A 26,185-nucleotide genomic window follows, 5' to 3' on the forward strand; every position below is an offset into this window, starting at 1 on the left:
CTATGATTAGAAAAATAAATGGCAATAAGGAAAAGAAATGCCAGAGAAAGGAGCTTAGTTAAAAAAGCAAAATAGAAGAGACACATTCCAATTTTATCAGAAATACCATTATAGAATGTCATGTCAATCAATATAGTAACAATATCTCGCTTTTTCTGCTATTTTATACAATTGTAATTAGTGCGTAGGTAAGATAAAAGGAAACTGCGGGGAATATTATTTACTTTCTTTACTATTGAACAAATGTTTTACTAAATCCACTTGAAACTCCTCCTTTCAATAACTTGAGGAAATATAGATTTTTTCCCGTCCAGCAATATGAGTTCTTTCTGTACTGGTCATTTTCCCCACTTTCCTTTTGTGTTCGATATTGTGTCATCTGCAATGTAGTAATGTCTGTGTGACGCATCCATTGATGAATATCTCTCTTTCAAACCTAATCCGCAGACCACATGAAAAATCAACATCTGTATTTTTCGCTGCGTACAATTTCCTTAATCCTCCCAGAAATATCTGGCTCGGTGTGTTTGCTTTTGCATTAGTTTTTCATTAAAGGGTTCTATCAATCACCAAAATTAGCTTATGACTATGAGCGCTGAAGCAGGCATTGCCATTATTCATGAAGAAATGAAGACTATCTAAGCAAAAACAAGAAAAGTGTTCTATTTGACAGACATTTGGGGTAATTTAGATGAACAACGTAATAATTAACTAATGCCCTCATATTGAAGTTAGACATTTGTTGCAATTATGCATGATGCTCAATTGAAAGTCAGTACATATGAAAAGTGACCTGGTATTTAAACCTCCTATGTCTGGTGGGCCAATAAGAAGCCGCAATGGATGATGTTGCGTCTTCCTATTGGCCCACATAACCGCCATTTTGTTTTCCCTGGAGGGGACGGAAACAAGCTACTTTTACCAGTAAGTATCTCGGAACTGGAGCTGAAATTAGCTCTGCTCCCCCAAAGAAAATGATTTTAGGAACTGCTGCTCTAAAGCAGTGATTATTTTACTAAACTGACCCTGTTGCTCTACTTCATCCACGGATTCAATGGAGACCACGTGAGGGAAAGGGAAATAATTATACCTCCTGTGCTAACTGGACGGAAGCAATCGCTCGGGGATAGTTTTGTAACATTAGACGGTTACAAGCATAAAAAATCCACAGGATAGAGGGAAAAGGTGATTTATAAGTGACTGTAATTGTCAACTACTTTGGTGTATATTGTGTGAATAAATATACAATACAACCCTGTGTTAGGAAAACGCAGCTCTGAGAATGAGATGTTTCCCAACATCTGATAGAGGACATGACAAGGTCTGATTGTATAACATTGTTTCTCTTTGGCCTGCCAAAATTGTAACTCCAAACAGCTGAATGCGCGGATTCACTGCTTTTTTTTGCCATTTTGCATTGTTGTATATGCTACCTGTGCATTTAATATACAGTCATGTGAAAAAGAAAGTACACCCTCTTTGAATTTCCATGGTTTTACATATCAGGACATAATAACAATCATCTGTTCCTCAGCAGGTCCAAAAATTAGGTCAATACAACCTCAGATGAACAACAACACATGACATATTACACCGTGTGTGTGTGTGTGTGTGAGTGTGTGTGTGTGTGTGTACACATGACATCTTACACCGTGTCATGATTTATTTAACAAAAATAAAGCCAAAATGGAGAAGCTATGTGTGAAAAACTAAGTACACCCTTACTGCTTCCATAGGGATTAAGATGCTAAGTAGCAGACAGGTGCTGCTAATCAAATGCCCTTGATTAATTGATCATCAGCAAGTGTGACCACCTCTATAAAAGCCGAAGTTTTAGCAGTTTGCTGGGCTGGAGCATTCAGGTGTGTGTTAACACAATGATACTGGGATTTGGTTCTTTATTTTTTATTTCTTCATATTAGGTGGTGTCTGCCTTTTCTGGGTCTTCTGTAGGAGCTTTGGTCATAGGTTTTGCTTCTTTTTCTCATCTAATTATTAGTCTAGGCCCTGGTTAATATACCCAGTCATATTAGATGTTTATTTTCCTATGTATGCTGGCGGAGGGTCTTGCACATGCGCAGGACTCTCCCGTGTGTGGAGCTTAGTCGGCGCATGCGCAGACCTCCGTTTAGGCACTGGCAATTCCTCTTGATGTATTCTGGCTGCCAGCAAGGTCTTACTATCTCAGAGAGTGGGACCTATGATCGGAGCTAAAGGGGTGTGGCTGGGGAGCCTGTGGCAGCGTGACGAGCTGCCCTCTCGGAGGCTGCACTTACATGCCGACGGCACCATAGTTACTGTGGTTTTTGCTGCGCATGCGCAGTATATAGTCGCGGCTGTGACGTCATGGCTGCCTCGGCCTTCGCGCCATTCCTCACCTGTGGGGACTTAGAGAGGTAAGTAGGAGGGTATTAAAGTGTTTAGTGGTGTTTCTTTTATCAGCTCTCACCTTGACAAAGACTGCTTATACGCAGTCGAAACGTTGGATTTCATGCTGGATTAAATTTATCTTCTTTTGCAAAGACCGAGTGCCTGGACTTTCTTACCTATGTGACTTCTTGGGGACCTTGCAGGACGATCCCCCTTGGTCCGTGGGCACCGGCAGGTGATACCTATCATTGTACTATTGAGTGTGTGCCAGATCACCCTTCTCTATTGTGTGTTAACACAATGCCAAGGAGGAAAGACATCAGCAATGATCTTAGAGAAGCAATTGTTGCTGCCCATCAATCTGGGAAGGGTTATAAGGCCATTTCCAAACAATTTAAAGTCCATCATTCTACAGTGAGAAAGATAATTCAAAACTGGAAAACATTCAAGACAGTTGCCAGTCTTCCCAGTAGTGGACGTCCCAGCAAATTCACCCCAAAGTCAGACCGTGCAATGCTCAGAGAAATTGCAAAAAACACAAGAGTTACATCTCAGACTCTACAGCCCTCAGTTAGCATGTTAAATTACATAGTTACATAGTAGATGAGGTTGAAAAAAGACGTACGTCCATCAAGTTAAACCTATGCTAAATTTAGACAACAGATACTTTATTCTATATCTATACTTACTTATTGATCCAGAGGAAGGCAAACAAAAAACCCCTTTAAGGGGAAAAATTAATTCCTTCCTGACTCCAAGAATTGGCAATCGGATTAATCCCTGGATCAACATCCTTCCCATGTATACTTATTTGGTATATCCCTGTATACCTTTCCCATCTAAAAAGTTGTCCAACCTTTTTTTGAACAAATCTATTGTATCTGCCATCACAGTCTCCATGGGTAATGAATTCCACATTTTAACTGCCCTTACTGTAAAGAAACCTTTCCTTTGTTGCTGGTGAAATTTCCTTTCCTCCAACTTTAAGGGATGGCCCCGAGTCCTTTGTACTGCCCGTGGGATGAATAGTTCTGTTGAAAGCTCTTTGTATTGTCCCTGAATATATTTGTATATAGTTATCATATCCCCTCTTAGACGCCTCTTTTCTAATGTACATAAATCTAATTTAGCTAGCCTCTCCTCATAAGTTAGACTGCCCATCCCCTTTATTAATTTGGTGGCTCTTCTCTGCACTCTCTCTAGTTCCATAATGTCTTTTCTTAGGATTGGTGCCCAAAATTGTACTCCATATTCAAGGTGTGGTCTTACTAATGCTTTGTAAAGGGGCATAATTACAGTATGTTTACTTCCCTTCCATCCATTGCCCGTTTGATGCAAGATAAGATCTTGTTTGCCTTTGCCGCTACTGCATGACATTGGGCACTATTGCTAAGCCTGCTGTCTACAAGCACTCCTAAATCCTTCTCCATCAAGGTTTCCCCCAATATATCTCCAGTTAATTTGTAAGTCGCCTTTTTATTCTTGCATCCCAAATGCATAACCTTACATTTATCTGTATTAAACCTCATTTGCCATTTACCTGCCCACGTTTCCAGTCTCTCCAAGTCCTTCTGAAGAGAAATTACATCCTGCTCTGATTCTATTACCTTACACAATTTAGTATCATCAGCAAAGATGGAGACTTTGCTCTCGATCCCAACCTCAAGGTCATTAATAAACAAGTTAAAAAGCAGGGGTCCCAGTACCATTCCTTGAGGTACTCCATTCACGACTTTAGCCCAACCTGAAAAAGTTCCATTTATGACAACCCTCTGTTGTCTGTCCTTTAACCAGTTTTCAATCCAGGTGCATATATTATTACTGAGTCCAATTTTCTTTATTTTGTACACCAACCTCTTGTGTGAAACCGTATCAAAAGCCTTTGCAAAATCTAAGTAGACCACATCAACTGCATTACCCTGGTCTAAATTCCTACTTACCTCCTCATAGAAACAAATAAGGTTAGTTTGGCAAGATCTATCCTTCATAAATCCATGCTGACTATTACTAATAATTTTGTTTTCCATTAGGTATTCCTGAATATTATCCCGTATTAAACCTTCAAGTAGTTTCCCTACTATTGAAGTCAGGCTTACAGGTCTGTAATTCCCCGTGTGTGATCTAGCTCCCTTTTTAAATATAGGCACCACATCTGCTTTACGCCAATCTTGTGGTACTGAGCCTGTGGAAATGGAGTCCTTGAATATTAAATATAATGGTTTTGCTATTACTGAGCTTAACTCCTTGAGAACTCTTGGATGTATGCCATCGGGGCCAGGTGCCTTATTTACTTTAATTTTTTCAAGTCGCTTATGAACTTCTTCCTCAGTTAACCAATTGTTCATTAATATGGAGGTTGTGGCTTCCTCCTGCGGCACTACTATTGAACTTGATTCTTCCCTGGTAAACACAGAGGCAAAGAATTTGTTTAATACCTCTGCTTTTTCCTTATCTCCAATAATCTGCCTACCCATCTCACATTGAAAGGGTCCTATATTTTCTTTTCTCATTTTTTTGTTATTAAGGTACTTAAAGAACTTTTTAGGGTTGACCTTACTTTCTATTGTAATCCTTTTTTCATTATCCATTTTTGCTAATTTAATTGCCCTTTTGCAATTTTTGTTACATTCCTTATAATTCTGATATGATGTCTCTGTCCCTTCTGACTTAAAGAATCTAAACGCCTTCCTCTTCTTGTCCATTTCCTCCCCTACCTGTTTATTTAGCCACATTGGTTTTGACTTATTTCTTTTATACTTATTACCCAAGGGTATACACTGATAAGTGTGATTTTCTAACAATGTTTTAAAGACTGCCCATTTAGCTTCTACATTTTTCCCTGCAAAAACATCATCCCATTGTATTACTAATGGATTAGACCTCAGTTTATTAAAATCTGCCTTTCTAAAGTTTAAAGTCTTTGTTGAACCCAAGAAATCTGTTTTTTGATAATTTATTTCAAATGAGACCATGTTATGATCACTGTTACCCAAATGTTCCAGGACTTGAATATTTGTTATTACTTCTACATTGTTTGATATGACCAAATCCAGAACTGCCCCTCTCCTGGTTGGTTCCTCAATAATTTGGGTCATATAATTATCTTTAAGCACCCCCAAAAACCTGTTTCCTTTTGTTGTAACGCTAATCTAATTTCCCCAGTCTATGTCTGGATAATTAAAATCCCCCATTATGCAAACATGACCCAGTTTTGATGCCTTCTCCATTTGCAAATGTATTTTAGTTTCCTCAATCTCACAGATATTTGGTGCTTTATAGCATATTCCCACAAACATTTTCTTTATACTTTTACCTCCACTGCTAATTTCTATCCACAAGGTCTCTACATTTTCATCATTCCCTTCATAGACATCATCCCTTATAATAGGTTTTAAATCTGGTTTAACATATAGACATACTCCACCTCCCCTTCTATTTGTTCGATCCTTCCGAAAAAGAGAATACCCCTTTAAATTAACTGTCCAGTCATGAGTTTCATCCCAACATGTTTCAGTAATGCCTATGATATCATACTGCTCCCTTGTAGCTATTAATTCAAGCTCCCCCATTTTATCTGTCAGGCTTCTTGCATTAGCAAGCATGCATTTAAGTTTTTTTTCAGCCTGCTGTACTATTATCTTATCTGCTCCTTCCTTTCTGCTCCCACTTGGTTTAGTCTTTAGAAGTTTTCTAGTACTATCTCTATTTACTATGGGTATCTCACTGCTTGTCAAACTTGCACTTGCCCCCATTCTACCTCCATACCACCTTGTATCCTCATCTATTCCATTTAGTTCATTATCTGTTTCATTCCCCTCCCCCTCCATCCTAGTTTAAAATCTCCTCCAACCTTTTTAGCATTCTCCCCCCTAGCACAGAAGATCCCTCTTCATTGAGGTGCAATCTGTCCCTAGAATATAGATGGCACCTCTCAGAAAAGGAGTCCCAGTGTTCTAAAACCCCAAACCCTCCTTCCTACACCACTTTCTTAGCTATGCATTAACCTCCCTAATCTCTGACTGTCTCCCTGCGGTAGCGCATGGCACTGGTAGTATTTCAGAAAATACTACCTTGGAGGTCTTTGCCTTAAGCACATGGCTTCTCAATTTGGGCTTTATTTTTTGTTAAATAAATCATGACACGGTGTAATATGTCATGTGTTGTTGTTCATCTGAGGTTGTATTTACCTAATTTTGAGACCTGCTAAGGAACAGATGATTGTTATTATATCCTGATATGTAAAACCATAGAATTCAAAGAGGGTGTACTTTCTTTTTCCCACCACTGTATATATATATATATATATACATTATTATCATTTATCTCTTTGATCACTTTTTAATTTTTTTTTAGTAAACGTTATATTACGACATAAGATACGTATATATATATATATATTATTGTGCTTTAGGTTCTTTTACTGAGTCGCAATGGACAAGCTGCCATTTCTTAGTCGTCGCATCAATAAGTTCAATCAAATGAGAATCAACCATTTTCAGTATTTTAAAGTGCATTTCTGTCACTTGTGATCCCTTAAGAATAGCTCTAAGATGGGAAAGTACATCAATTAAAAGAACTGTCAATCAGGAAATCATTATACAGTGTGTGCTTAGTTATATTTATAGCATTCCATTATGTTCCCTTTTATTCTCAGGCAGTAGTAGGTGCCATTGCTCTATACTGTATGTATATGTATTTCTGCAGCACGCAATCCTATGCATAATGATACATGATAATAGTGGGAAAACATACATTTAAAATTGAAAGTTATCATTCATTTAATAACTGGCCTTTAGATTGCCCAGAAATGCTGCATCTGAGCGTCATCTAAATCTTCCATACAAAAAAAGAAATATCATGTTCTGTGGCATCCAGAGGGCGAGGTCTCCAGGCAGGTAAAACATATAGTGCTGGGAAAGATAAGACAAGATAAGACAAAAACAAGAACAAAGTGAGATCTGTGGGGGAATCAGGGATAACCCCCCCACACCCCCTCCATTGAAGTAACTCAGGAGATGACTTTTAGGCAATAGTCTGGAATGGAACAACAACCAGAGGGTGAAGAGGGGATGAAACTTCTTGCATGTGGTACATTACCATCTGAAAGTTTATGGAGGTTCCTATCAAGGCAGTTTTGACACCACATACAAGAAGTGTCATCCCCTCTTCACCCTCTGGTTGTTGTTCCATTCCAGACTATTGCCTAAAAGAAGAACCATCTCGTAAGTTCCTTCAACGGAGGGGGTTATCCCCGATTCCCCCAAAGATCTCACTATGTTCTGTCTTTTCTTTCCCAGCGCTATAGTTTCAACCTTCCTGGATTCTTTGTTTTCTGCCTGGGTGAGAGAGTGAACCTGAGCTGCAGAGACAGATAAGGATTTGTTTATTTATTGTTGTCTTGTTTTCACTTGTTATATTCTAATCAGTGATCTGTCGCGCAGTTTTATATATTTTTTTATCCAGAGGTCGAGGTACGATGGAACTAGGGGCTTACAGAGCACCAACGTTTTTTTGTTCAATTTACAAACCTATGGTACCACTAGTTCTTCAATTACAAACTTACAGGTGCACTCTCTTCTTATGGAAATACAGACATCGGCAGACCATCTGGTTGTGCTGCCGGGGTAAGCCATGGAATCCTAACCATTGCCTCATCCGGATTCGGGACATCTCTCCATGAGGATAGAATGGACCCCCCCACCGGCAGCCGAGGCTTTCACTGTCCCAGGAGTAGCAGAGTTGTGTCTGTGGACAGTGAGTCTGGCTACATCTGAATATGTGTTAAAATCCCCTCTCCCTTTCTACTCATGCGGCAAGTATTGTATAAACCTTTCCTTCGATGCTTAACAGATTGAGTTTAATGAAATTACCTACATTGCCATTACTTTCATAATACATGTAGGTTGTGTATCTATGCAAAAGTGTGCTATACAGGCATACCCCGGTTTAAGGACACTCACTTTAAGTACACTCGCGAGTAAGGACATATCACACAATGGCAAACGTCAGCTCGCGCATGCGCCTGTCAGCACGTCCTGAACAGCAATACCGGCTCCCTACCTGTACCGAAGCTGTGCGCAAGCGGGGAGACTATAGAGCCTGTTACACATGCGTTATTTACATCAGTTTTGCACGTATATGACGATTGCAGTACAGTACATGCATCGATAAGTGGGGAAAGGTAGTGCTTCACTTTAAGTACATTTTCGCTTTACATACATGCTCCGGTCCCATTGCGTACGTTAATGCGGGATATGCCTGTGTTACATAGTTACATACATGCTCCGGTCCCATTGCGTACGTTAATGCGGGATATGCTTGTGTTACATAGTTACATACATGCTCCGTTCCCATTGCGTACGTTAATGCGGAGTATGCCTATAATTAGAATACTGTACCATTTTCTGCTGTGATTGTATCAAATGTAAGAAAGTTGTTAATGAATTTAATACGGAGTCTTACTGTAAATTACCGATGGCGCACTCCCAGGGGTGTGGTACCCTCACTCCCTTCTTATGCGCGGCTGATGCAGCGAGCCACAAGTTGCAATAACATTGGCTACTGTAATCTGGGACTTAATGTTCATTTCTATATACTGGTGCACATTATAATGGTGTATATAATTATAATGTGGACTGGTATAACAACGGAAGATGCAGCATGTCATATTGTTCTGCCAGATACTAAAATATATCACATAACTCACAATATCACAGCTTTCATTAGGCAGAATAGCAATGTTGGAGTTGAATATAACGATATACAGAGTCCTTCTATCTACGACCAGAGGGAACAATGACGCCTGTATCCTGATTACATTGGCAGGGAATGGTTTAGAGAAGTCATCATCTGCATAGAATGGACTTCCAAAGATTTTTAGCATACAGTATGATTTGTGTCTCAGTTACAACACTGCTTTTCTCTACAATTTACTGAACTCGCACTTACTGTGTGAATAATACAGAGAGCTCGGAGCTATGGGATGTTACTGCAAAGTAAAGTCAAATTGATTTTAAGATCAGGCTTTGTCTGCATCTACAGAATTGTATATGTTCAGATGCCCTATGGTTGAAATACTATACAGTACTTTTATTTCTGCAAAGTTTTCAATCAAAGCTCTTCAATCACGACTAACTGAATCATTTTTTGACCATAATGGTTTATGGGTATCGATAGAATGTATTGCCTAATGGCAAAATAGAACAATTAGACTAATAATTGGCCATTTCTGTTACCATCAGACAAAAGAGCATTAAAAGGATAGATATGTAAGAAGGAGAAGACACGGTAAGAGGACATGAGTCAATTAAAAGCTTTGGAGTTCTTTATTCCATCATAATAGGATTTTAGAGAGCTACATAAGGCAGGAAAAGCCATGTGATTTTACAGGAGCGCATCATTCCAGGAGGTGAAAACAAAGATTACTGGAATGGTACTGGGCAGATCAGCAGGGTATATGTACCTCTACTTGAAGCTTATCAACAGTATTGAAATCTCATATGGCATCTAGTGTATGTATGATGTTTATGATTGTGAGAATTGTGTTTGGTGAGATTCTTGAAATGCCAGACCTTGCAGTGTTAGACGGGGGTAACAGATTGCAGGGGCCAAGTATAGAACTTGTACTCAACATTTAATCCTTAAACAAGTTAGATATGCATTCTCTTATGCATACATACATATATACACACATACAAGCATGCACTTATTGATACAGGCATATCCCGCTTTAAGTACACTCACTTTAAGTACACTCGCGAGTAAGTACATATCGCCCAATAGGCAAACGGCAGCTCACGCATGCGCCTGTCATCACGTCCTGAACAGCAATACCGGCTCCCTACCTGTACCGAAGCTGTGCGCAAGCAGGGAGACTATAGAGCCTGTTACAAATGCGTTATTTACATCAGTTATGCACGTATAAAACGATTTCAGTACAGTACAAGCATCAATAAGTGGGAAAAAGGGAGTGCTTCACTTTAAGTACATTTTCGCTTTACATACATGCTCCGGTCCCATTGCGTACGTTAATGCGGGGTATGCCTGTATATTGTATAAACTCATACATACATACACACACACACAATGAAAGATACAAAGCAAACTTTACTCCGTTTTACACATTCATTCACTGATGACACAGAGCAGGCTGACTATGTCTGCAGCCGCACCCACACACACACCCTGTGCCATGGGAGATCCGCACTCACACACACACCCTGTGCCATGGGAGATCCGCACTCACACACACACACCCGGTGCCATGGGAGAGCCGCACTCACACACACACACCCTGTGCCATGGGAGATCCGCACTCACACACACACACCCTGTGCCATGGGAGATCCGCACTCACAACCACACTCACCCCGTGCCATGGGAGATCCGTACTCACACACACACACACACACACACCCTGTGCCATGGGAGATCCGCACTCACACACACACACCCGGTGCCATGGGAGAGCCGCACTCACACACACACACCCTGTGCCATGGGAGATCCGCACTCACACACACACACCCTGTGCCATGGGAGATCCGCACTCACACCCACACTCACCCCGTGCCATGGGAGATCCGTACTCACACACACACACACACCCTGTGCCATGGGAGATCCGCACTCACACACACACACACACCCGGTGCCATGGGAGATCCGCACTCACACACACACACACCCCGTGCCATGGGAGATCCGTACTCACACACACACACACACCCGGTGCCATGGGAGATCCGCACTCACACACACACACACACACCCCGTGCCATGGGAGATCCGCACTCACACCCACACACACACCCTGTGCCATGGGAGATCCGCACTCACACCCACACTCACCCCGTGCCATGGGAGATCCGTACTCACACACACACACACACCCTGTGCCATGGGAGATCCGCACTCACACACACACACACACCCGGTGCCATGGGAGATCCGCACTCACACACACACACACCCCGTGCCATGGGAGATCCGTACTCACACACACACACACACCCGGTGCCATGGGAGATCCGCACTCACACACACACACACACCCCGTGCCATGGGAGATCCGCACTCACACCCACACACACACCCTGTGCCATGGGAGATCCGCACTCACACCCACACTCACCCCGTGCCATGGGAGATCCGTACTCACACACACACACACACCCTGTGCCATGGGAGATCCGCACTCACACACACACACACACCCGGTGCCATGGGAGATCCGCACTCACACACACACACACCCCGTGCCATGGGAGATCCGTACTCACACACACACACACACCCGGTGCCATGGGAGATCCGCACTCACACACACACACACACCCCGTGCCATGGGAGATCCGCACTCACACCCACACACACACCCTGTGCCATGGGAGATCCGCACTCACACCCACACTCACCCCGTGCCATGGGAGATCCGTACTCACACACACACACACACACCCTGTGCCATGGGAGATCCGCACTCACACACACACACACACCCGGTGCCATGGGAGATCCGCACTCACACACACACACACCCGGTGCCATGGGAGATCCGTACTCACACACACACACACACCCGGTGCCATGGGAGATCCGCACTCACACACACACACACACCCGGTGCCATGGGAGATCCGCACTCACACCCACACACACACCCTGTGCCATGGGAGATCCGCACTCACACCCACACTCACCCCGTGCCATGGGAGATCCGTACTCACACACACACACACACCCTGTGCCATGGGAGATCCGCACTCACACCCACACTCACCCCGTGCCATGGGAGATCCGTACTCACACACACACACCCGGTGCCATGGGAGATCCGCACTCACACCCACACACACACCCTGTGCCATGGGAGATCCGCACTCACACCCACACTCACCCCGTGCCATGGGAGATCCGTACTCACACACACACACACACCCTGTGCCATGGGAGATCCGCACTCACACACACACACACACCCGGTGCCATGGGAGATCCGCACTCACACACACACACACCCCGTGCCATGGGAGATCCGTACTCACACACACACACACCCGGTGCCATGGGAGATCCGCACTCACACACACACACACACCCCGTGCCATGGGAGATCCGCACTCACACCCACACACACACCCTGTGCCATGGGAGATCCGCACTCACACCCACACTCACCCCGTGCCATGGGAGATCCGTACTCACACACACACACACACACCCTGTGCCATGGGAGATCCGCACTCACACCCACACTCACCCCGTGCCATGGGAGATCCGTACTCACACACACACACACACCCTGTGCCATGGGAGATCCGCACTCACACCCACACACACACCCTGTGCCATGGGAGATCCGCACTCACACCCACACTCACCCCGTGCCATGGGAGATCCGTACTCACACACACACACACACACCCTGTGCCATGGGAGATCCGCACTCACACCCACACTCACCCCGTGCCATGGGAGATCCGTACTCACACACACACACACACCCGGTGCCATGGGAGATCCGCACTCACACACACACACACCCCGTGCCATGGGAGATCCGTACTCACACACACACACACACCCGGTGCCATGGGAGATCCGCACTCACACACACACACACACCCCGTGCCATGGGAGATCCGCACTCACACCCACACACACACCCTGTGCCATGGGAGATCCGCACTCACACCCACACTCACCCCGTGCCATGGGAGATCCGTACTCACACACACACACCCTGTGCCATGGGAGATCCGCACTCACACCCACACTCACCCCGTGCCATGGGAGATCCGTACTCACACACACACACCCGGTGCCATGGGAGATCCGCACTCACACACACACACACCCCGTGCCATGGGAGATCCGTACTCACACACACACACACACACCCGGTGCCATGGGAGATCCGCACTCACATACACCCCATGCCATGGGAGATCCGCACTCACACACACACCCTGTGCCATGGGAGATCCGCACTCACACACACACACACACACACCCTGTGCCATGGGAGATCCGCACTCACACACACCCTGTGCCATGGGAGATCCGCACTCACACACACACCCTGTGCCATGGGAGATCCGCACTCACACACACACCCCGTGCCATGGGAGATCCGCACTCATACACACTCACCCCGTGCCATGGGAGATCCGCACTCACACACACACACACACCCCCCGTGCCATGGGAGACCCGCACTCACACACACATACACCCCGTGCCATGGGAGATCCGCACTCACACACACACCCCGTGCTATGGGAGATCCGCACTCATACACACTCACCCCGTGCCATGGGAGATCCGCACTCACACCCACACTCACCACGTGCCATGGGAGACCCGCACTCACACACACATACACCCCGTGCCATGGGAGAGCCGCACTCACACACACACACCCCGTGCCATGGGAGAGCCGCACTCACACACACACACTCCGTGCCATGGGAGAGCCGCACTCACACACATACACACCCCGTGCCATGGGAGATCCGCACTCACACACACACACCCCGTGCCATGGGAGATCCACACTCACACACACACACCCTGTGCCATGGGAGAGCCGCACTCACACACACACACCCCGTGCCATGGGAGATCCGCACTCACACACACCCCGTGCCATGGGAGATCCGCACTCACACACATACACACCCCGTGCCATGGGAGATCCGCACTCACACACACACACCCCGTGCCATGGGAGATCCGCACTCATACACACACACACCCCGTGCCATGGGAGAGCCGCACTCACACACACACACCCCGTGCCATGGGAGAGCCGCACTCACACACACACACCCCGTGCCATGGGAGATCCGCACTCACACACACACACCCCGTGCCATGGGAGAGCCGCACTCACACACACACACCCCGTGCCATGGGAGAGCCGCACTCACACACACACACCCCGTGCCATGGGAGAGCCGCACTCACACACACACACCCCGTGCCATGGGAGATCCGCACTCACACACATACACACCCCGTGCCATGGGAGATCCACACTCACACACACACACACCCCGTGCCATGGGAGAGCCGCACTCACACACACACACCCCGTGCCATGGGAGAGCCGCACTCAAACACACACACCCCATGCCATGGGAGATCCGCACTCATACACAGACACTCCCCGTGCCATGGGAGAGCCGCATTCACACACACACACACCCTGTGCCATGGGAGAGCCGCACTCACACACACACACACCCTGTGCCATGGGAGAGCCGCACTCACACACACACACCCCATGTCATGGGAGAGCCGCACTCACACACACACACCCCGTGCCATGGGAGATCCGCACTCACACACACACACCCCATGCCATGGGAGATCCGCACTCACACACACACACCCCATGCCATGGGAGATCCGCACTCATACACACACACACCCCGTGCCATGGGAGATCCGCACTCACACACATACACACCCCGTGCCATGGGAGAGCCGCACTCACACACACACACACCCTGTGCCATGGGAGATCCACACTCACACACACACACCCTGTGCCATGGGAGAGCCGCACTCACACACACACACCCCGTGCCATGGGAGATCCGCACTCACACACACACCCCGTGCCATGGGAGATCCGCACTCACACACACACACCCCGTGCCATGGGAGATCTGCACTCATAAACACACACCCCGTGCCATGGGAGATCCGCACTCACACACACACCCCGTGCCATGGGAGATCCGCACTCACACACACACACCCCGTGCCATGGGAGATCCGCACTCACACACACACACCCCGTGTCATGGGAGATCTGCACTCACACACACACACCCCGTGCCATGGGAGATCCGCACTCACACACACACCCCGTGCCATGGGAGAGCCGCACTCACACACACACACACACACACACACACACCCCGTGCCATGGGAGATCCACACTCACACACACACAAACCCCGTGCCATGGGAGAGCCGCACTCACACACACACACCCCGTGCCAGGGGATAGCCGCACTCACACACTCACACCCTGTGCCATGGGAGATCCACACTCACACACACACACCCCGTGCCATGGGAGATCCACACTCACACACACACACCCCGTGCCATGGGAGAGCCGCACTCACACACACACACCCCGTGCCATGGGAGATCCACACTCACACACACACACCCCGTGCCATGGGAGATCCACACTCACACACACACACACCCCGTGCCATGGGAGAGCCGCACTCACACACACACACCTCGTGCCATGGGAGATCTGCACTCACACACACACACCCCGTGCCATGGGAGATCCGCAGTCACACACACACCCCGTGCCATGGGAGATCCGCACTCACACACACACACCCTGTGCCATGGGAGATCCGCACTCACACACACACACCGCATGCCATGGGAGATCCTCACTCACACACACACACCCCGTGCCATGGCAGATCCACACTCACATACACACACCCCTTGCCATTGGAGATCCGCACTCACACACACACCCCTGGCCATGAGAGATCCGCACTCACACACACACACACCCCGTGCCATGAGAGATCCGCACTCACACACACACACCCCGTGCCATTGGAGATCCGCACTCACACACACACCCCGTGCCATGGGAGATCCGCACTCACACACACCCCGTGCCATTGGAGATCCGCACTCACACACACACCCCGTGCCATGAGAGATCCGCACTCACACACACACACCCCGTGCCATGAGAGATCCGCACTCACACACACACACCCCGTGCCATGGGAGATCCGCACTCACACACACTCACCCCGTGCCATGGGAGATCCACATTCACACACACACACACACTCCGTGCCATGGGAGATCCGCACTCACACACACACCCCGTGCCAGGGGAGATCCACACTCACACACCCCGTGCCATGGGAGATCCGCACTCACACACACACACACACACACACTCCGTGCCATGGGAGATCCGCACTCATAAACAGACACTCCGTGCCATGGGAGATCCAGACTCATACACACACCCCCTGTGCCATGGGAGATCCACGCTCATACACAGACACTCCGTGCCATGGGAGATCCACACTCATACACACACACCCCGTGTCATGGGATATCCGCACTCACACACACACACACCCCGTGCCATGGGAGATCCACACTCACACACACACACCCCATGCCATGGGAGATCCGCACTCACACACTCACACCCCGTGCCATGGGAGATCCACACTCACACACACACCCTGTGCCATGGGAGATCCACACTCACACACACACCCCGTGCCATTGGAGATCCACACTCACACCCCGTGCCATGGGAGATCCACACTCACACACACCCCGTGCCATGGGAAATCCGCACTCACACACTCACACCCCGTGCCATGGGAGATTCGCACTCACACACACACACCCCGTGCCATGGGAGATCCGCACTCACACACTCACACCGCAGCCTACACCTTGAGAAAGGCAGTATTACTGCCGAAACGTTGGATTCCTTGGCATATTAAACCCCTTTTCATTTGATGATTAAGACCGTGTGCCTGATTCTTCTTTTTCACTGGATCTATTTGGGACATCAGGAGCTCCCCAGAACCAGCGCACCGGCGGTTAAGTACCCCACTTCCTCCCTTTTTGTTTGACTGCGTGCACAACCTTAATCCACAGATCCACACTCATACACAGACACTCCGTGTCATGGGAGATCCGCACTCACACACACACCCCGTGCCATGGGAGATCCGCACTCATACACAGACACTCCGTGCCATGGGAGTTCCGCACTCACACACACACACCCCGTGCCATGGGAGATCCACACTCACACACTCACCCCGTGCCATGGGAGATCCGCACTCATACACAGACACTCCGTGCCATGGGAGATCCGCACTCACACACACACACCCCGTGCCATGGGAGATCCACACTCACACACTCACCCCGTGCCATGGGAGATCCACACTCACACACACACACACACACCCCATGCAATGGGAGATCCGCACTCATATTCAGACACTCAGTGCTATGGGAGATCCGTATTCATAGATCTCAGACGCGCTATTAGAGAGGGTTGGGCTTCCTCACAATGCATCTGATCTCAGACGAGCTATTAGAGAGGATTAGGGTTCCTTACAATGCATCTGATCTCAGACGCGCTATTAGAGAGGGTTGGGGTTCCTTACAATGCATCTGATCTCAGACGCGCTATTAGAGAGGGTTAGGGTTCCTTACAATGCATCTGATCTCAGACGCGCTATTAGAGAGGGTTGGGGTTCCTTACAATGCATCTGATCTCAGGCGCGCTATTAGAGAGGGTCGGGGTTCCTTACAATGCATCTGATCTCAGACGCGCTATTAGAGAGGATTAGGGTTCCTTACAATGCATCTGATCTCAGACGCGCTATTAGAGAGGGTTGGGGTTCCTTACAATGCATCTGATCTCAGACGCGCTATTAGAGAGGGTTGGGGTTCCTTACAATGCATCTGATCTCAGACGCGCTATTAGAGAGGATTAGGGTTCCTTACAATGCATCTGATCTCAGACGCGTTATTAGAGAGGGTTGGGGTTCCTTACAATGCATCTGATCTCAGACGCGCTATTAGAGGGGGTTGGGGTTCCTTACAATGCATCTGATCTCAGACGCGCTATTAGAGAGAATTAGGGTTCCTTACAATGCATCTGATGTTAGACGCGCTATTAGAGAGGGTTGGGGTTCCTTACAATGCATCTGATCTCAGACGCGCTATTAGAGAGGGTTGGGGTTCCTTACAATGCATCTGATCTCAGACGCGCTATTAGAGAGGGTTGGGGTTCCTTACAATGCATCTGATCTCAGACGCGCTATTAGAGAGGGTTGGGGTTCCTTACAATGCATCTGATCTCAGACGCGCTATTAGAGAGAATTAGGGTTCCTTACAATGCATCTGATGTTAGACGTGCTATTAGAGAGGGTTGGGGTTCCTTACAATGCATCTGATCTCAGACGCGCTATTAGAGAGGGTTGGGGTTCCTTACAATGCATCTGATCTCAGACGCGCTATTAGAGAGGGTTGGGTTCCTTACAATGCATCTGATCTCAGACGCGCTATTAGAGAGGGTTGGGGTTCCTTACAATGCATCTGATCTCAGACACGCTATTAGAGAGGGTTGGGGTTCCTTACAATGCATCTGATCTCAGACGCGCTATTAGAGAGGGTTGGGATTCCTTAGAATTTCACTTAGGGTTCCTTAACCCAGCTGTGTGCAAACTCCCTCCTCGGTCGCGCCCCCCCCTCATCTAATGATGCATCAAATAACGCTGCGGGGGTCATGTGATGTAATGTCACATGACCCGTGGCGTCATTTGACGCATGTGATGTCACATGGCCCCGCAGCATCATTTGATGCGTTGCCATGGCTGAAACAAGGTAAGTGGAGTGTTGCAGGGGCCTTACGCGATCCCCCGGCATTAAACTAAATGCTTGGGGGAAGAGCGCGGGGCCTCTGCAACCGCCCGTGCCCCTCAGAAGAATCTCCCGCCCCCCAATTTGCGCACCGCTGCCTTAACCAAAAAAAGGTTGGAAACTGCTGTCCTACACTTTCTATGTACAGCCCACATAATCAAAACAAAAATTCCCCTAATATTTGTTTCTTATATAGGGTACACAGTGCTGTATATAGAATGTTGCAGGAACAATGAGTCACCGACCTGTAGAGCTTACAATCTAATTTGTTGTGTGTCTGAGGCACAGGGAGATGTGATTTACCGAAGGTCACAAGGTCGAAGGGACACTGGTAATCAAACCAGGTTTATTGGCTTCAAAGGCGAGAAGAAGCTACAGTACCTCTGCCTGTGACACACGGGAACCTGGTTTAAATACCACGGTCACATATTCTTCCCTTAGGTTTTATTGTCCATGTATTAAATCTTCTTCTGTTTTTAAAATGATCACGTATATCCTGAGAACATGGCTTACACCATAAAAAAAACAAAAACAACAAATGATCTATAGTAATGTTTACAGTATATAGAAATGTGTAATATTTTCCGTAGTACAGTATGATCATGAAACCTACAGTAATGATGAATGGGTAAGAAGTGAGGGAAGCATCAATCATAATGACATTCTGACAACTGTCAGTTAATAGCATATTGTAATGATTGTATGGGTTTGATCTTCAAAGATTCAGTACTATTCTCCTGCTATCATCTCCTCTGCCTAATGAAGGACCCCGAATGGCCCTGACATGTTTAACTCTTTAGACAGTAATGGTATTCTCTGTGTCTTTTCCCCAATACATGTATGTTTTCTTTTTGGTTAACATTGTAATAAATTACTCTCTACTTGTATACAGCCAGCACAAACATGATGTATATTACCTAGTAACATAGTAGGTGGGGTTGACAAGAGACATATGTCCATTGAGGTTAACCTACAGTATGTTCAAATTTAGTTGAGAAATCTTATTAGCCTTTGCAGCTATTGCCTGACATTAGGCATTATTAGTAACCTGTGTCTACAAGCTTTCCTAAATCTGTCTCCTTCAAGGATTGACTTAATGTTGTCCCATTTAGTTTTACACGTAGCATAGTACCTCTGCTTCCTAAATGCACAGAATCACATTTATTTGTATTAAACCATATCTGCCATTTACCTTCCCCAGCGTCCGGCCTATCCAAGTCCTTCTGTAGAGAAAAGATATCCTGCTGATTTATACTACAGTACCTTACATAATTTAGAGTCATCAGCAAAGATGCAGATTGGGTTCTCTATGCCAACCTCAAGTTCGTTAATTAATAAGTTAAAAAGCAGGGGTCCCCGTCCTGAAGCTTAAATTGCTGTACTCCAGCTTTAGCCCAATCTGAAAAGCCTCCATTTATGAGAAGTCTCTGCTGTCGATCCATCAATCACTTTTCAATCCAGGTGCAAATATTTTCACATGGGCCAATTATACTTATTTTGTACACTAACCTCGTATGACACCGTATCAAAATCCTTTGCAAAATCTAAGTAGACCAAATCAATCAATCTAAGTAGACCAACCATTACTCTGGCCTACTATATCTACTTACCTCCTCAAAGAAACTAATAAGGTTAGTTTAACATCACCTATCCCTCAGAAATCCATGCTGACTATTACTAATAATGTTATCCAAAAGGTACTCATCAATATTATCCGTTAATAAACCTTCAAGTAGCTTCTATTGATGTCAGGCTTACAGGTCTGTAATGTCCTGGTTGTGATCTAGCTCCCTTTTTAAATATAGGCACCATGTCCACTTTACAGCAATCTTGTGGTAATGCGCATGTGAACATGGAGTGCTTGAATAATAAATATAAGGGTTTGGCTATCACTGAACTCAGCTCCTTAAGAACCCTTGGGTGCATGCCAACAGGGCCGCTTGCTTTATTTACCTTCATTTTATCAAGCCACTGTTGCACTTTTCCCTGTGTTAACCAAACGTTAGTAATGTTGAGGTTCTTGCTTCCTCTTGTAATACTTTTTTTTGCTATTGTCTCGTCTTTGGTATGTACAGTACAGAGACAAAGAAAGTGTTCAATACTTCTGCCTTCTCCTTACACACAATTATTTGCCTGTGCAGCTCACACTGAAAGGGTGTAACAGTGTATTCTCTATTCAAATTGTTTTGTTATTAATGTACTTTAATAACTTTTTAGAGTTGATCTTACCTTCCATTGCAATTTTTTTTCCTTTTCAGTTTCTGTTAATATGATTTCCCCTTTGTTGTAGCTTTTGTTACATTCCTTATAATTCTGATATGATGCCAATGTCACTTCTGATGCCAACAATCAAAATACGGCCTCTTCCTTTCTATATTGTCCCCTACCTTCTTATTTACTCACATTGGTTTGGATTTGTTTCTTTTATATTTATAATCCAAGGGTAATAAACACTGATAAGTGTATTTATCTTACAATGTTTTAAAGATTGTCCAGGTATCTTCCATATTTGTGGCTGCAAGAATACCATCCCAATTCAGTTTTTGGAGATTCTTCCATGGTTGAATGAAGTCTGGCTTGTTGTATATCCCATATAATACTGTTTTTGATCAATTATTAAAAATAAGACCATGTTATGGTGACTTTTTCCCAAATGTTCCCTCGCTTGTATATTTGTATTACTTCAACGTTGTTTGATATTACCAGGTCCAATAATGTACCTTTCCTAATTAGCTCAATAATTTGGGTCATGTCTTTGTCTTTTAGCAGACCAGTTTCCCTTAGTTGTATTGCTAATTTTATTACTCCAGTTGTTGTTCGGATAATTAAAATCTCCCTTAATTTCACCGTGACCTAGTTTTGCTGCCTATTCCATTTGCAAAAGTATTTTGTCTTCATCAATGTCACAAATATTTGGGGATTTATAGCAAATCCCAACCAAAATGTTCTTTGTACTTTTTTCTCCCACTGCAAATTTCAACCCACAGTCTCTACATTTTCACCAATCCTTTCATAAAGCTTTCCCCTTATAATAGGTTTAAACTCTTGTTTTTCGTATAAAGATTCTCCATCTCCTCTTCTATTTTCCTGATCCCTTAAAATAGAGAAAACCCTTCAAAATGAACTTCCCAGTCAAAGAGTTTAATTCCACCATGTTTTAATAATGCATATGATATCATTTTGCTCTATATGGCTATTATTTCAAGCTCCCCCATTCTATCTGCCAGGTGCCTTGCATTAGCCACCATGCACTTACGGTTAATGCCAGTCGGTGCTATTTTGCATTAAATGTATTGATTTCTTTAAAAACAAAGCAGTTATCAAACTGGTAAGAAGAATAAAGTCTACCGACAAAAGTTGATTACCGTGCATAGCCATGAGCAGAACTCTAACATTTACTGGCATTATTGCAAAAATACTCCAATATTAAGGATCTATAGAATATCATATTATAGAAAATAATACATAATCCATGTCATATTAGAATAATAATCCCTTTAGTTTCCAACGTACCAGTGCAGCTAACTAGCATTCTGGCTGTGCTACACAGTATACACAGGTAAATTGAATACATGTTAACCTCCTTCAGTAGTGAAGTGGTTAGATCTGGAAGTTGTGATCCGCCATATGCCAGGTTAGTATCTCCATCGTGAAGTTTTCTGTACATTAGCAGAAGCTGTGACAGTTATTGCTTCTCATATTCTATTACAGAAAGAATTCCACATACCACTGTGCTGGGAGGGAAACAATTCTTTCATCTGACTGTACAGTATGTGCCCAGAAAGAAACCTGTGTCATGCAGTTTGCAATGTTGGGCTACTGTATAATATTGACTTAAAAGCACCTACAGTATCAGCATCTAGCTAAAGACTACTCATTATATTCATTAACTAACCAGAGGCACAAATTCTATCTAGAATCGTGCAAATGCGATCACTGTGAATATACAGTATGTTAAGCATTTTCAATTTCTCCTTATGTGATTTTTCTGTATGTACACTTTGTATCTCAGAGTTGGCTGTAGATCTTTGTGCAACACACACATATATGAATACATTACAGTATATAAGAACAAACCACTGGATCTTTATATATTGCCTTTATTGGGGTGCTATATTTTTCTATTACAAAATGATTTACTGGAGTTTTACAGAAATGTTACACTAAGGCAATACATACATTGGCTACTTAATTGTTATTTAATACAAATAATATATACAGTACAAACCAGGTTGCTGTTCATTGAATAGCAAATGAAGCTTAGAGCACGACTGTTCAAATTAGAGTAGCAGCAGAAGGACTCCAGAAATGAGTCTGCCAGGCAGTATGTCCATATGACACTGTTCTTGTTTTGACCAAATTTCTTTGCAAGATGAAACCAGCTAGAAGCAGGGTCCACACTGTATGGAAATCAGTGGTGCATTAAGGATCAATCTGTACATGGGCTGCTGGAGTGTGTGAGACAGGCTCGTGTTATAGTAGGGACTTTACCAGCTTTCAATGCCTTCTCTACAATACCCACCTGTCAACCACACATCTTTAGTTCAGTGAGATTATCACAGTTGTTATGCAGAACAGCACTGAAACTTGTGTCACACACTTACTCATCTCTCATACTTCTCTGGTGTAAGTACCACCACATTTCACTAAGACATACCCAAACTCTTTTTTACATATTGAACATATTCTTTGGCATATGCTTAGTTGGATACATAACCCAGCTACTTCTGCTGTCCCCCTGCTAGCATGCTGTGACTAACAGGATCCCAGGGTGCTTTATTTTTCCTGATTTCTATCTGCTTTAGGTGTAAAATACAAAAGGGATTTATTCTCCTTCTATCAGAAGTATGAAAACCTGTGGCAGTATACAGTACATGCTGCAAATGTTATTCTCAAGAGCCACTATTAATATAGCTCATCTTTGTGGGAATGCCTTGTGGATATGTGTAACACCGACAGCTCCCTCTTTTCCCATCCATAGACTGTGAACTAAAAATAAAAGGCAATAAATCATTTATAAACCACCAATATATAGTGGTCACATTTGTGGAATGAAAACATGATTAATTACTTCGACAATAAAAGTTTGCCAGTAAGCTGAGCTGTCTGTGTTACTTCTAATCCTTTTATTTCCCATTAAACCTGGCAATAATAGCACTAACACTCTGAAGTCCCCTCTTTCTTCCCATTGATTTCTATGTTGATTAATCATTAAGCAGCTTTAATTAGCAGTGTATGCAAAGTATCATTATCGTTACCTGTGAAGTACTCCTTCCCAACTCCATCCAGACTGGTCCCCAACTAGCAGTTTCCTTGTTAGTAGTTCCAATTGCATCCATCTACCTTTGTGCAGTGAATTGCTGCTGCATTACCTTCTAGGTGGATGTCAAGGACTGTCCAATTCTTTCTCCCCCCCCTGCTGTATGTCTTGTTCAGGAGGAAGTACCTTTTAAATCCCTTAAAGGAGTAAGATGAGAAAGTCTGCTTATCCAGGAAAAAAAATGCAGCAGCCTGTGTGTGTTTGTGCTTCAGAGTAAGTCACAGCTCACAGAATGATGGCAGTGTGCAAGCAGCAAGTCTGCAGAAACCTCTCCTAGAAATCACATTTGGGATTTCAGAGCATCAGTTTCCATTCTGCTTTGCTGAAATGATGAGCTCACCTACGTAGCAGAGTCCACGAATAAAGAAGATGGGTTAAAAGTCTTCTTCAGTGGCTGGAATTGCAGCCAGTGAGGTGCTCTGGCAGTGCAGTAAGGCTTTCTGCTCTCCTTGCTGCAGCTCCACTCAGCTGCACTATATTCAAAGGCCCACAGCACTGCCTACTGCTTAACTCATTAACTACCTACCATTTGTGGCTGTGAGGATGCTAACACTGCTGGATTTCTTCTTCATTTGCAGACTCGTCCTGAGACAATTTATTATGCTCCTGAACAGGACTAATATGAAATATAAATTATAGATGTTTATAGATTTTAAAGCTGCCTCAGACATTTATTAAATGAAATGCTTCTGACGGGTGCTTAGCAAGCCAGAAAAATATCAGACATTGTAAACATAATGGTCACACTGTAATGTACTTACAATAAGTAGAGATCTGTGTTTATATATAAAATAATTATTATGTATTTAATATATCATCTGGTATAGAGAAGAGACATTTTTTCATATTATCACAATTTTTTACCTATTTACTTCTTGTGACAGTAGTTTTTTTGGCAGAAAGCCCCTAGTAACAAATGCATTACATTCTTGGCAGATCCGATTGGTTCTGTAACTGTGTATTCAACAATAAGACCTGGTGCTGTCATAAAAAGAACTGTATTTATTTAAAGCAGTGCCCCCACTAATTAAAAAAAAATGTAAAGATATTTTGACAGTATTGGATTTGGGGGAATCCTCAGGCTCAAAACTGTGATTTTTTTCCTCCTCCGGTTCCTGAGATAATTACTTTTTTTTATGTGTTTCTGATCCCTTTTGGAAAATCAATATGGCCACCATCCAAGCATCACTTCCACTGGCCAGTAGGAAGTTGCCATGTCACCAGAGCGTGACATGGCAGCGTTCTATTGGATGACCCCAGCACCCATCTCTTATTTTTCTTACATTCTAAAAATGGGGGGGTGGGGGGGGGGAGGAGGGGGGAGATTGCTGCTTTAAGAGTACCCTCCGTTGGAGTAAAACACCCCTTCCCTCGGGGCCAAAGGCTTAAAGGAGTGTAAGCTCTTCAGATTTGGAATTCATTTGACATGTATTGTTCTAATAACACTTGTAGGAGCCTTAGAAAAAAAATATATACAATGTAGTGTGGCCCACAGCGCTCATAGAAAAGAATGTATTGCTCAACAGGAGATATGCAGAGAATCAATCTCTTATTCCATCAGGTGTAGTATCACAACATTGAAATATAATACAGTGTCTCAATATTCCCCATGGACTTCTAAGTAATGTTAGCACAGGGATACGTACAGGGACAGGAGGACACTATGGAACATATACAATCTAATACCAGAAACTAGCAACCCCAGACTCTTTATTTATAACATGTGTTACCAGGAAGTAATACAGTGAGAGTTACCGCTCGTTTTCATGCAAGCCCCGGGCACAGAGTTATGATGACAGATACATGGTTACATTAAGTGAGCAGGGTGTAGGCGGACGCTCACAGAGGTATGCAAGGGAGTCTGGTTATAGTGAAATTAAATAAGGCTTTTATTGCGCCTGTTTCCTTAACATCAGGAAACCATCCAAACAAGGGGTAAACAAAGCTTCTATTCACTTTGGGAGTATTTCTAGTGAAATACTACTGTATGCAGTCCACACTCCCTTTAGATAAGCATGTCTC

At 44.9% G+C, this 26,185-nt stretch overlaps 1 protein-coding gene across 2 annotated transcripts in view; it reads right to left on the reverse strand.

Moving 5' to 3' along the window:
* Positions 1 to 24,631, reverse strand: part of WSCD2 (WSC domain containing 2) — a 237,435-nt gene extending 212,804 nt beyond the window's left edge. For both annotated transcript variants that reach the window (XM_075568128.1, XM_075568127.1), the window contains exon 1: positions 24,102 to 24,631. The gene's annotated coding sequence lies outside the window, so the exon portion shown is untranslated. The remainder of the gene's footprint in view (positions 1 to 24,101) is intronic.
* Between the last annotated feature and the right edge of the window lie 1,554 nt (positions 24,632 to 26,185).

Source organism: Ascaphus truei, chromosome 13 (genome assembly GCF_040206685.1).
Source record: "Ascaphus truei isolate aAscTru1 chromosome 13, aAscTru1.hap1, whole genome shotgun sequence".
Classification (NCBI taxonomy): domain Eukaryota; kingdom Metazoa; phylum Chordata; class Amphibia; order Anura; family Ascaphidae; genus Ascaphus; species Ascaphus truei.